The sequence below is a fragment of the Sus scrofa genome, chromosome 13 (assembly GCF_054392235.1).
Source record: "Sus scrofa isolate SSC_HxYL_T2T_F1_AM1 chromosome 13, Sscrofa_HxYL_maternal_Yorkshire_Landrace_v2.0, whole genome shotgun sequence".
In the NCBI taxonomy this organism is placed as follows: domain Eukaryota; kingdom Metazoa; phylum Chordata; class Mammalia; order Artiodactyla; family Suidae; genus Sus; species Sus scrofa.
In genome coordinates this window covers 165,004,350-165,017,500 of record NC_139395.1, presented here as the reverse complement: position 1 = coordinate 165,017,500, position 13,151 = coordinate 165,004,350, and the positions used below count along the sequence as shown (strand labels likewise).

At 38.4% G+C, this 13,151-nt stretch overlaps 1 protein-coding gene and 1 non-coding gene across 21 annotated transcripts in view; one reads left to right on the top strand and one right to left on the bottom strand.

Moving 5' to 3' along the window:
- Positions 1–13,151, bottom strand: part of MORC1 (MORC family CW-type zinc finger 1) — a 353,564-nt gene that overhangs the window by 273,487 nt on the left and 66,926 nt on the right. The gene's annotated exons all lie outside the window — the stretch shown is intronic.
- LOC146397743 (U6 spliceosomal RNA) lies at positions 3,541–3,647 on the top strand. The gene has a single exon (XR_014825334.1). It is a non-coding gene; the product is annotated as a U6 spliceosomal RNA (small nuclear RNA).

Below are 13,151 nucleotides of genomic sequence, written 5' to 3'. Positions count from 1 at the left end.
CTCCATCCTATTTCTTCTTACTTCTTTTTTATTTAGAGGAGACATTTCAGTATTTCTTTTAGAATGGGTTTAGTATTGCTGTACTCTTTTCAGCTTTTGTTTGTTGGAGAAATCCTTTATTTCCCCCTCTATTTTAAATGAATTCTTGCTAGGTAGAGTATTCCAGGCTGCAAATTTTTCCCTCTTAGGCTTTGAATGTATCTTGCCACTCTCTTCTGGCCTGTAGTGTTTCTGTAGAGATACTGATAGCCTTATGGGGGTACCCATACAATTAATGCATTGTTTTTCTCTTGCTGCCTCTAGTATTCTCTCTTTAACTTTTCCCATTTTTATTATATGTCTTGGTGTGGGCTGTTTGTATTAAACTTGTTTGGGACCCTCTGTGCTTCCTGTATCTTGATATCTGCTTCCTTTAGATTTGAAAAGTTTTCAGCTATGATTTTGTCAAATATATTTTCAATCCCCTTTCTTTTTCTGGAATTCCTATTATGTGTAGATTGGCCTGCTTTATATTGTACCATAGATCTCTTATATTGCTTTCATGTTTTTTCATTGGGTTTTGTGTCTGTTTTCCTGATTGGGTGATTTCCATTATTCTATCTTTCTAGTCACTAATCATTCCTCTGCATTATTCATTCTGCTCTTCAATGCCTTTAAGTCACCTTGTGTCTCTCCACAAATGAATTTTCTAAGTTTTCTTGGCTCCTCCTTATATTTTCTAGTTCCTTTTTAAAGTAATCTTCATTAATGTTCATATCTGCTCTTAATTCCTCCATATTCACTCTTAATTCCTTCAGGATTTTCACTATCTCCTTTTTGAACTCAATGTCTGTTAGACTGCAGAGGTCTGCTTCATTATTTGCTCCTTCAAGTGAATTCACCTGTTCTTTTAACTGGGAATGGTTCCTGAGCTTATTCATTTTGCTTATATTTTTTCTTATTCTCCAGAGCCTGAGTCTCAGCACCCAGTCCCCACCTGAGTGTCTCAGACTGTTGTGTCCAGGAGCAGTGGTACAGATGGCCTGTGCAGCTCTCACTCTGCTTTGCCTTCTTCAGTCCAGCTGCTGCGCTTTTCCCTGAAACTTTGGGGGCCCTTCATCTCAGCTGATCTCCCTGTTGGTTAGGTGGCTTCCCAGGGTGTAGGTTTCTTTCCTCTTTAACAGCTCCCTCTCAGGAGTGCTAGTTCCATCCTAATTCCTTTCCTCTCTCTCTTTTTTCCTTTTGTTCTACCCAGTTATGTGAAGGGTTCCTTGGCCCTTTTGAGATTTTAAGGTCTTCTGCCAGTGTTCAGTAGATGTTCTGTGTGAATCATTCTATATGCAGATTTTTTTTATGTGTTTGTGGGAGAAGTTGAATGCCATGTCTTGGTTCTCTGCCATCTTGATCCTTCCCCTCCATAACTTATTTAACCAGTGCTGCGTCCAATCTTTTTGTTATTTCAAACAGCACTGTAATGAATATCCTTGTATATTTGTCATTTAAGACATGGCAAGTATCTCTATGGAAAAATTCCCAGAGTAGTATTGCAGGATCAAAGAATATATGCATTTGTAATTTTGGCAAGATATTCGATTAATAGGCCTTGTAGAGTTTATACAAAATTATATACCTAATAGTAGTGTATTGGTTACCTATTTTCTCACACCCCTTCCAATAAAGTATGCTACTGAAATTCTTTTATCTTTGCCAAACTAACAGGGGCAAATGGTACTTCATTGTAGTTTTAGTTTTTTAATTAATTTTTTCCTATTATATATTAAGTGAATACCTTTTCATGTTTTTTCATCCATTTATATTTCCCTTGATACTAACAATTTTTATCCTTGGTCCATTTCTTATAGGATTATTGGTCTTTTTCTCACATATTTATTTATATATGCCGAGAAACATATACTTTGGTCTCTGGCATGAGTTACAGACAAAATATTTTCCCCTGGCTTGTCGTTTGTTGATTTTTGTTTCTTTTTTTGGCCATCTGGGGCATGCTGAGATCCCAGGGCAGCATGCATGTTAGGATCAGGATGCATGTTGCAGCTGTGACCTGCTGTGGGCAACTCCAAGTCCACTGGATCCTTTAACCCAGGCTGGGGATAGAACATGTAACATAGAGCTGCAGAGACCCTGCCTATCCCATTGCACCACAGCGGGAACTCCTGTTATTTGTGTTTTTCCCCTTGCTTATGGATTTTTAAAATTATTTATTTATTTATGGTCTTCAAAAACATTTACTGGATTGTTCTTTTCAGACAGGGAGACATACTGGGACAAGGCTGTAGGAAGGCATTGTCTCTAGCTCCTCACACCTCAGGGGAAATTTGTGGGCAAAACACTGCCTGCCACATGGTCACTTCTCCCAGGGTGCAGGTAAGTAGCTTCTGGATCTGGACCATGTGGACCAGAAGAATGCAGCTGTAGCAATTGCACTTCAGACCTAGAGCATCTAGAATATCCCCCTAGAGTACTGGTCTGCAGCAGCCCCAGTAAGCCTTCCACTTGTTGCCAATGATCTTGCCATACATGATGAACCACACAGAGATGAGCAGCAGAGTAGCCAAGAGCCCTTGTTTATGGATTTTAATGACAAAATAATTTTACTTTAATTTTACGTAGTCAAATTAATCTATCTTTTAAGATTTCTTATTTTTGGATTAACCCTAGAAATATCTTCCCAACCTTGATTTTTTTTATACCCGCACACAAACACACAATCTGTGTGCATACATAATATTTCTATAGTATACATTTTTTATTTTTATATTTAAATCTTTTAAATATTTGGAATTTGTGGATAAGTAATGAGGTAAGAGTCCAAAAATAAAAAATTACTATTCAGTTGTCCCAATACTATTTATTAAATAATTCATCATTATCCACCAATTTGCTATGCTTGTCATACACTAATATCCAATACATATTTAGGTCTACTTACAGACTCTTTTGTCTATGCCATTTGGCTTTATGTCTAGCCATGTGTTATTTAATGCAATTGCTATAACTCTATATTTTAAAATATAGGAGGGGCTGTAACTTGTTACTCTTCTTTGTCTAGAATTGTCTTGAATGTTATTTTTTCTTCCATGTGAATCAAACTTTCCAGTTCAAGAAAAAAAATGAACAAATAAATAACACTCATTTATTGATATAGAGTTAAGTTTATTACATTAGGAAGAGCTGATACTGCTCTAATACTGACTCTTCCTATTTAAGTTTTCCTTATTTGTACAGATTTTGCATATTTTTTGTTAAACATTTTATATAATTTTTTGCTATTGTAAATGTGATATTTTCTTCCATTATACCTTCTAATTGGTTATTGTCTGTATTTATGAAAGTTGTTTGCTATTTATTATTGTGTACCGCCATTTATAAATTCTTCTATTATTTGTTATAATTTGTTGATTTTTTGGTATAGTCATGTAAGCAAGTATAACATTTGCAAATAATGATAATTTTACATTTTTCAAATATATAGGCCTCATTTTCTCCTCTCTAATTATACTGGCAAGTACCTTCAGAACCATGTTAAAAAAGTAGTAGTGAGTGCTCCCTTAGGCAGCATATATACTAAAACTGAATTGATACAGAAAAGATTAGTATGGCCTCTGTGCAAAGAAGACACAGAAATTTGTGATACATTCCACATTTTTTCTCCCCAGGCATGAGGAACAAAAGCAAAAATAAACAAATGGGATTACATAGCTTTTACATAGCAAAGGAAACTAGCAACAAAATGAAAAGGCAGCCTGTTGAATGAAAGAAGATATCTGCAATATCAGATATATCCAATAAGGGGTTGATATCTAAAATATATAAAGAACTCACACAATTAAATATCTAAAACAAAAACCTGATAAAAAATATGGGCAGGAGTTCCCCTTGTGGCTCAGAGGAAATGAATCTGACTAGTAACCATGAGGACGCAGGTTCGATCCCTGGCCTTGCTCCATGGGTTAAGGATCCAGCATTGCCATGAGCTGTGGTGTAGGTCACAGACATGGTCTCAGTCCTGAATTGCTGTGGCTGTGGCTGTGGCTGGCAGCTACAGCTCCAATTTGACCCCAAGCCTGGGGACCTACAAATGCCAAGGGTGCGGCCATAAAAAGACAAAAAAAAAAGGGCAGAGGGCCTGAGTAGATATTTTTCTACAGATGGCCAAGAGACACATGAAAAAACACTCAACATCACTAATGATCAGGGAAATGCAAATCAAAACCACAGTTAGCTACCACATCACACCTATCAGGATGGCAATCTTCAAAAAGACAAGAAACAAGTGTTGGTGAGAATGTGAAGAAAAGGGAACCCTTGTTTGTGGGATCGTAAACTGGTATAGTCACTGTGGAAAACAGTTTGAAATTTCCTTGAAAAGTTAAAAATAGAACTGCCATATGATCCAGCAGTTTCACTTCTGGGTATTTATCCAAAAAAAACAAACACTAATTTGAAAAGATATTGCATCCTATTGGTCATTATAGCATTATTTATGATAGGCAACCTATGGAAGAAATCTAAATGTCTATCAATAGATGGATGACTAAAGAAGATGTAGTACATATATGCAATGGAATATTACTCAGTCATAGAATGAAATTTGCCATTTGTGACATGAATGGATCTAAAGGGTATTATGCTAAGTGAAATAAGTCAGACAGAGAAAGACATCTACCATCTGATTTCATTTCTATGTGGAAGATAAAACACAAAACAAAACAAACAAACAAAACAAAATGCAAACAGAGTCAGTCAGAGACATAGAGAACAGACTTGTGGTTGACAAGTGGGAGAAGGGAGAGGGTGGAATGGACTGGGAGTTTGGGGTTAGTAGATGTAAACTGTTATATTCATAATGGATGGGCAATGGAGTCCTACTATATAGCACAGGGAACTGTGTCCAGTCTCTTGGAATAGAACACGATGGGAGACGATATGAGAAAAAGAATATATATACAACTATATATAAATGACTGAGTCACTTTGCTGTTCAGCAGAATCTGGCGCAATATTGTAAATCAACTATAATTAAAAAAAAACAGACTAAGAACAAACTGGTGGTTACTGGGAGGTGGGAGGCAAAATAAATAACGAGGATTAAGAAGCACAAACTTCGAGTTATAAAATAAATTAGCCACAAAGATGTAAAATAAAACGTAAAGAATATCATCGATAATACCATAATAATGTGTGGGGACAGGTGGGTACTAGGTTTACCATGATGATCATTTCATAATTATGCAAATGTCAACAACTATGCACTACAGCTGAAACTAACATTATTCTTTTTTTTTTTTCCCACTGTACAGCATGGGGATCAAGTTACTCTTACATGTATACATTTTTTTCCCCACCTTTTGTTCTGTTGCAATATGAGTATCTAAACATAGTTCTCAATGCTACTCAGCAGGATCTCCTTGTAAATCTATTCTAAATTGTATCTGGTAACACCAAGCTCCAGATCCCTCCCACTCCCTCCCTCTCTCGTCAGGCAGCCACAAGTCTATCCCCAAGTCCATGATTTTCTTTTCTGAGGAGATGTTCATTTGTGCTGTAACTTAGATTCCAGTTATAAGTGATATCATATGGTATTTGCCTTTGTCTTTCTAACTCATTTCACTCAGTATGAGATTCTCTAGTTCCATCCATGTTGCTGCAAATGGCATGATGTCATCCTTTTTTATGGCTGAGTAGTATTCCATTGTGTATATATACCACTTCTTCCAAATCCAATCATCTGTTGATGGACATTTGGATTGTTTCCATGTCCTGGCTATTGTGAATAGTGCTGCAATGAACATGTGGGTGCATGTGTCTCTTTTAAGTAGAGTTTTGTCCGGATAGATGCCCAAGAGTGGGATTGCGGGGTCATATGGAAGTTCTATGTATAGGTTTCTAAGGTATCTCCAAACTGTTCTCCATAGTGGCTGTACCAGTTTACATTCCCACCAACAGTGCAGGAGGGTTCCCTTTTCTCCACAGCCCCTCCAGCACTTGTTATTTGTGGACTTATTAATGATGGCCGTTCTGACTGGTATGAGGAGGTATCTCGTGGTAGTTTTGATTTGCATTTCTCTTATAATCAGCGATGTTGAGCATTTTTTGATGTGTTTGCTGGCCATCTGTAAATCTTCCTTGGAGAAATGTCTATTTAGGTCTTTTGCCCATTTTTTCATTGATTGATTGGCTTTTTTGCTGTTGAGTTGTATAAGTTGTTTATATATGCTAGAGATTAAGCCCTTGTCCGTTGCATCATTTGAAACTATTTTCTCCCATTCTGTAAGTTGTCTTTTTGTTTTCTTTTTGGTTTCCTTTGCTGTGCAAAAGCTTTTCAGTTTGATGAGGTCCCATGGGTTTATTTTTGCTCTAATTTCTATTGCTTTGGGAGACTGACCTGAGAAAATATTCATAATGTTGATGTCAGAGAGTGTTTTGCCTATGTTCTCTTCTAGGAGTTTGATGGTATCTTGTCTTAGGTGTAAGTCTTTCAGCCATTTGGAGTTTATTTTTGTGCATGGTGTGAGGGTGTGTTCTAATTTCATTGCTTTGCATGCAGCTGTCCAGGTTTCCCAGCAATGCTTGCTGAATAGACTTTCTTTTTCCCATTTTATGTTCTTGCCTCCCTTGTCAAAGATTAATTGACCATAGGTGTCAGGGTTAATATCCGGATTCTCTATTCTGTTCCATTGGTCTGTCTGTCTGTTTTGATAGCTGTCTGTTTTGATAGATACCACACTGTTTTGATGACTGTGGCTTTGTAATATTTCTTAAAGTCTGGGAAAGTTATGCCTCCAGCTTGGTTTTTGTTTCTCAGGATTGCTTTGGCGACTCTGGGTCTTTTGTTGCTCCATATAAATGTTTGGATTGTTCTAGTTCTGTGAAAAATGTCATGGGTAATTTGATAGGGATTGCATTGAATCTGTAGATTTCTTTGGGTAGTATGGCCACTTTTACAATGTTGATTTTTCCAATCCATGAACATGGAATATCCTTCCATTTCTTTACATCTTCTTTAATTTCTTTGATTAAAGTTTTATAGTTCTCGGCATATAGGTCCTTTACCTCTTTGGTCAGGTGTATTCCAAGGTATTTGATTTTGTGAGGTGCAATTTTAAAAGGTATTGTATTTTTGTATTCCTCTTCTAATATTTCATTGCTGGTATACAGAAATGCAACTGACTTCTGAATGTTAATCTTATATCCTGCCACTTTGCTGAATTTATTAATCAGTTCAAGGAGTTTTTGGGTTGAATCCTTCGGGTTTTCTATGTATAGTATCATGTCATCTGCATACAGCAACAGTTTTATCTATTCTCTTCCTATATGGATACATTTTATTTCTTTTGTTTGTCTAATTTCTGTGGCCAGGACTTCCAAAACTATGTTGAAGAGCAGTGTTGAGAGTGGGCATCCCTGTCTTGTTCCAGATTTGAGTGAGAAGGCTTTCAGTTTTTCTCCATTGAGTATTATATTTGTTGTGGGTTTGTCATAAATGGATTTGATTATTTTAAGGAATGTTCCCTCTATACCCACTTTGACGAGTATCTTGATCATGAATGGATGTTGGACTTTGTCAAATGCTTTTTCTGCATCTATTAAGATAATCATATGATTTTTGACTTTTCTTTTGTTAAGGTGGTGTATGACGTTGTCTGATTTGTGTACGTTGAACCATCCTTGTGAACCTGGGATGAACCCAACCTGGTCATGGTGTATAATTTTTTTGGTATGTTGTTGGATTCGGTTGGCTAAGATTTTGTTGAGAATTTTTGCATCTATATTCATCAATGATATTGGGCGATAGTTTTCTTTTTTGGTGGTATCTCTGTCTGGTTTTGGAATGAGGGTGATGGCGGCCTCATAGAATGTCTTTGGGAGTATTCCTTCTTCCTCAACCTTTTGAAAAAGTTTAAGGAGGATGGGCACCAGATCCTCTTTATATGTTTGATAGAATTCACCTGTGAAGCCATCTGGTCCTGGACTTTTATTTGTAGGGAGTGATTTTATGACCTCTTCAATTTCATTTCTAGTGATCGGTCTGTTCAGTTGGTCTGTTTCTTATTGATTCAGTTTTGGCAGGCTGTAAGGTTCTAGAACATTGTTCTTTTCTTCCAGATTGTCAACTTTGTTGGCATATAGTTGCTCATAGTATTCTCTTATGGTTTTTTGTATTTCTGCAGTATCCATTGTGATTTCTCCTTTTTCATTTATAATTTTGTTTATTTGAGTTCTTTCTCTCCTCTTCTTAGTGAGTGTAGCCAGGGGTTTGTCAATTTTGTTTACCTTTTCAACGAACCAGCTCTTGGTTTTATTAATTTTCTCTATTGTTTTTTGAATCTCGATTTCATTGATTTCTTCTTTGATCTTTATAATTTCCTTCCTTCTGCTGACTTTAGGACTGTTTTGTTCTTCTTTTTCTAATTCGTTCAGGTAGAGGGTTAAGTTGTCAATTTGGGATCTTTCTTCTTTTTTGAGAAAGGCCTGTATTGCTATAAATTTCCCTCTGAGCACTGCTTTCGCAGCATCCCATAGATTTTGAGAGGTTGTGTCTTCATTATCATTTGTTTCAAGGTACTTTTTAATTTCCTTCTTGATTTCCTCATTGACCCATTGGTTTTTTAGTAGCATGTTGTTTAATCTCCATGTAGTATGTTGGTTCTCATTTCTTTTCCCATGGTTGATTTCTAATTTCATGGCGTTGTGGTCAGAGAAGATACTTGAGATAATTTCTATGCTCCTAAATTTGTTGAGGTTAGCTTGTGTCCCAATATGTGGTCGATTCTTGAGAATGTTCCATGAGCATTTGAGAAGAATGTGTATTCTGCTTTTTTTGGATGTAGTGTCCTGAAGATATCAATTAAGTCTAACTTTTCTATTGTTTCCTTTAGGATCTCTGTTGCTTTATTGGTTTTCTGTCTAGAGGATCTGTCCATTGGTGTGAGTTGGGTATTAAAGTCTCCTACTATGATTGTATTCCCATCAATTTCTCCCTTTATGTCTGTTAATATTTGTTGCATGTATCTGGGTGCTTCTGTGTTTGGGGCATATATGTTGACGATAGTAACATCCTCTCCTTGGATGGATCCCTTAATCATTACGTAGTGTACTTCTTTGTCTTTCTTTATGTCTTTTGTTTTAAAGTCTATTTTGTCTGATATGAGTATTGCAACTCCTGCTTTCCTGTCATGTCTATTGGCATGAAATATTTTTTCCCACCCTTTCACTTTCTATCTATTTGTATCCTTTGTCCTAAGGTGAGTTTCTTGTAGGCAGTATATTGAAGGCTTTTGCCTTTTAATCCACTCAGCCACTCTGTGTCTTTTGATCAGAGCATTCAGTCCATTGACATTTAAGGTGATAATTGATAGATGATTATTTATTGCCATTTTAAACCTCGTGTTCCAGTTTATTCTATGGTTCTCCATTCTTCCTTTCTTTTTTTGGTTGGATGGTCTCCAATTATTTTCTGTTTGAGTGGGTTTCTTTTTTTCATTTTATGTGAATGCAATGTTTGGTTTTGGCTTGTGGTTGCCCTGTTTTTTAAGTATACTAACCCCTTCCTATAATTGTGTGTTTTGGCCTGATGGTTCTGTAGGTTCAAACACTTCATTACTATACTAAAATTAAGAAGAGAAACACACCAGAAAAGGGGGCCTATTTATTTCCTTACTTCCCTTGCCCACATTTTATGATTTTGATGACTCTTTTTTCTTTTTTTTTTTTTTTTTTTTGTTGTTGTTGTTGTTGTTGTTGCTATTTCTTGGGCCGCTCCCATGGCATATGGAGGTTCCCAGGCTAGGGGTCCAATCGGAGCTGTAGCCACCAGCCTACGCCAGAGCCACAGCAACGCGGGATCTGAGCCGCGTCCGCAACCTACACCACAGCTCACGGCAACGCCGGATCGTTAACCCACTGAGCAAGGGCAGGGACCGAACCGCAACCTCATGGTTCCTAGTCAGATTCGTTAACCACTGCGCCACGACGGGAACTCCTTTTTCTTTTTAATTTTATTTTGTTTGAAACATGTTCATGATTAAATCGGTATGCTGGCTTATTTGAGTGACTGCTCTCTGATTGTGGTTTCCTCAATCCTAGTTTCCTAGTTCTTCCTCTTCTTTTTTTTTTTTTTTCTTTTTCCTCTCTTTCTTTCCTTCCTTTCTTTTTGGTTTAGGGAAGCCCTTTCAATATTTCTTTTAGCCTGGGTTTTGTATTGCTGTATTCTTTTAGCTTTTGTTTGATGGAAAAAAATTTTTATTTCCCCTTCTATTTTAAACGATATTCTTGCTGGATAGGGTATTCTAGGTTGCATTTTTTTTTCCTTTTAGCACTCTAAATATCTCTTGCCATTCCCTCCTGGCCTGTAGTGTTTCTGTAGAGAAATCAGCTGATAACCTTATGGTGGTTCCCTTGTAGGTAACATTCTGCTTTTCTCATGCTGCCTTTAGGATCCTCTCTTTGTCACTAACTTTTGCCATTTTTATTATAATGTGTCTTGGTGTGGGTATATTTGGGTTCAACTTGTTTGGGGCCCTCTGTGCTTCTTGTATCTTGAACTCAGTATCCTTTAGATTTGGGAAGTTTCCAGTGATAATTTCTTCAAATATATTTACCATCCCCTTATCTTTTTCTACTCCTTCTGGAATTCCTATTATGTGTAGATTGGCCCACTTTATATTATCCCATAGGTATCTTATATTGTTTTCATGTTTTTCCATTAGGCTTTCTGTCTGCTGACATGATTGGGTGATTTCCATTATTCTATCTTCCACATCACTAATTTGTTCTTCTGTATTATTCATTCTGGTTTTTACTGCCCTTAGTTCAGTTTGTATCTTTGCAAATGAATTTTCTAGTTTTCCTTGGCTCCTCCTTATATTTTCTAATTCCTTTCTGAAGGTGTCTGCATTACTGTTCATATCCTCTCTAATTCCTTCAGTATTTTCACTATTTCTCTTTTGAACTCCAGGTCTGTCAGACTGCAGAGATCTGTTTCATTGTTGACTGCTTTAGGTGAGTTCTCCTGTTGGTTTAACTGGGGGTGGTTTCTCAGCTTCTTCATCTTACTTGTTGTTTTCTTTTTCCTGGTGGAGTTATACTCTCTGTAGCCGGTCAGTATTTGCCTTGGCACTGCTGTGGAATGTTTCCTAAGGGCTGGCATTGTTGGTCAGTCTTCTTTGAGGCAGCATGGCTTTTCCAGAGGGTGGGCAGGGCTGACAGGGTCTCTCTGAAGCAAGGAGGACTTCCTGAGGACAGATAGGACTGGAAGCTCCGCACCACTATGGAAGCAGATTTCACTCAGCTGGGCAGAGCTTGCTCGGTGTTTTTGGGCTGTGGGGCTCTTGCAGGGGGCTGGTGGTGCTGGGCAGCTGTTCCACAGGAATGCAGCACCCCCCAAGGGCTGGAGAAGCTAGCTGGGCCATTGTGAACCCAAGAGGTTCTTCCCCAGGGCAGCCCAACTAGGAAGGACTGCCTGAGAATGTAGGCAGATTTTTCACGGCCCAGCCACACTTGTTATAGCTTTTCTGGGCTGCAGGGGCTCTTGCAGGGGGCTGGCGGTGCTGGGCAGCTGTTCTGCAGAAGTGCAGAAGCCCCTGAGGGCTGGAGCAGCTAGCTGGGCCGCTGAGAACCCAAGAGGCTCTTCCCCAGGGCAGCCCAACTCGGAAGGACTGCCTGAGAATGTAGGCAGATTTTTCACAGCCCAGCCAAGCTTGTTCTAGCTTTCCTAGGCTGCAGGCCTTTTCCCGGGGGCTGGCAGTGTTTTTGGTGCTGCTCTGTGGAGGTGTATCCCCTCCAGAGAGCAAGCAGGCCAGGGCAGGGAAAGCCCCTTCGGTGGTAGGCTTCCAGCAATTGCTGAGGCCAGCGCTCCAGGATGGCAGGCAGCCCCAGGTCCAGCGTGTGCATGAAGGGTAGGGGGAGGGTAGATGTACTGGGAAGCACAGCTTTCTGATAGCTAGTGGGCCAGTGAGCTTGCTGTGGCGTGGGGAGTATTCTATGGGGGCCCACCCCTTCTTCTCTCCCCTCCCCAACACTGGCACCTTGTCTCTTCTGCAAATCCAGCTCTTCTCCCAGGTTCCCCTAACATATTATTCTATATCAACTATATTTCAATTAAAAAAAGAAAAAGTAGTGACAATGGACACTCTGGCTTTGTTCTTGACATTATGGGAATTTTCTCATTGTGTTTTCATTAAACATGATACTGGCTTACAGATGTTAACTGTTAGTTTAAAATGTGCCCATACAGTTACTAGTTTATTGAGGATTTTATTTCCAGTACTTGATTGGTATGATTAAATGATTTCCCTTATTTCTTCTCCCATAGGTGAATTAAATTAACAGAGCTGGTAATATTAACTTATTTTTCCATTTCTGGAATAAGCCAAAATTATTATCTCCACCATGCTCAGCCATTGTCTGGGGGTGGCCCAGGGGAAGGAAGTATGCTTTTGGTATAAACACCACGGTGGCTTTAAAAGGTTTGGCAACTGAAGTCTATCATCAACTATGCTCCTGACAGCAGATTCTCTCGAAGGAGATTTGAGCAGTACATTTCTACAACTACAACATGAATTAATAAAGGACTAGAAATCAGAAAACTTGAGTTCCAGAACTATCACTGCCAACCAGTTATCAGTGTTATCTTAGACAAGTAATATGTTCTCTGAGCCTCACCTCTTCCTTGCGTGATAAAGACAGACATAATAACAGAGCACATGCCTCTAGAGTGATCGAAAGAGATTCTGGTACATAGTCAGTGTGTTATAAATAGTAACTGTGATTACTATTGTTATTACCAAAAATTCCTTCAGGAAGAAGCCCAGAACCTGAAAAGTAAATAATACCTACCTTTTGTTGTGACTTAACTACATATATACCAGGCAGATGGTATTGGCAAAGGGAGAGAGGATCAGAAGGGAGGAGAGTAGGAGGAAGAAAGGAACTGTGGTACTTAATTGCTCTTACCACCGTGAGCAACTTACATTAAAGGAAAAGTCCCTCTAGCATTTACAATTTGCTAGAACAAAAAGAGAGGCTTATAAGGAAGCAGTAAAGTAGCCAGAAAATTCTTTCCTGGATGTGTTAAGTTTACTGAGAAGGAAAGATAACAAGGATTTAGGGTGCCAGCACTGTTCAGAACAGAGTAGGCCCTTGGCTGGAGC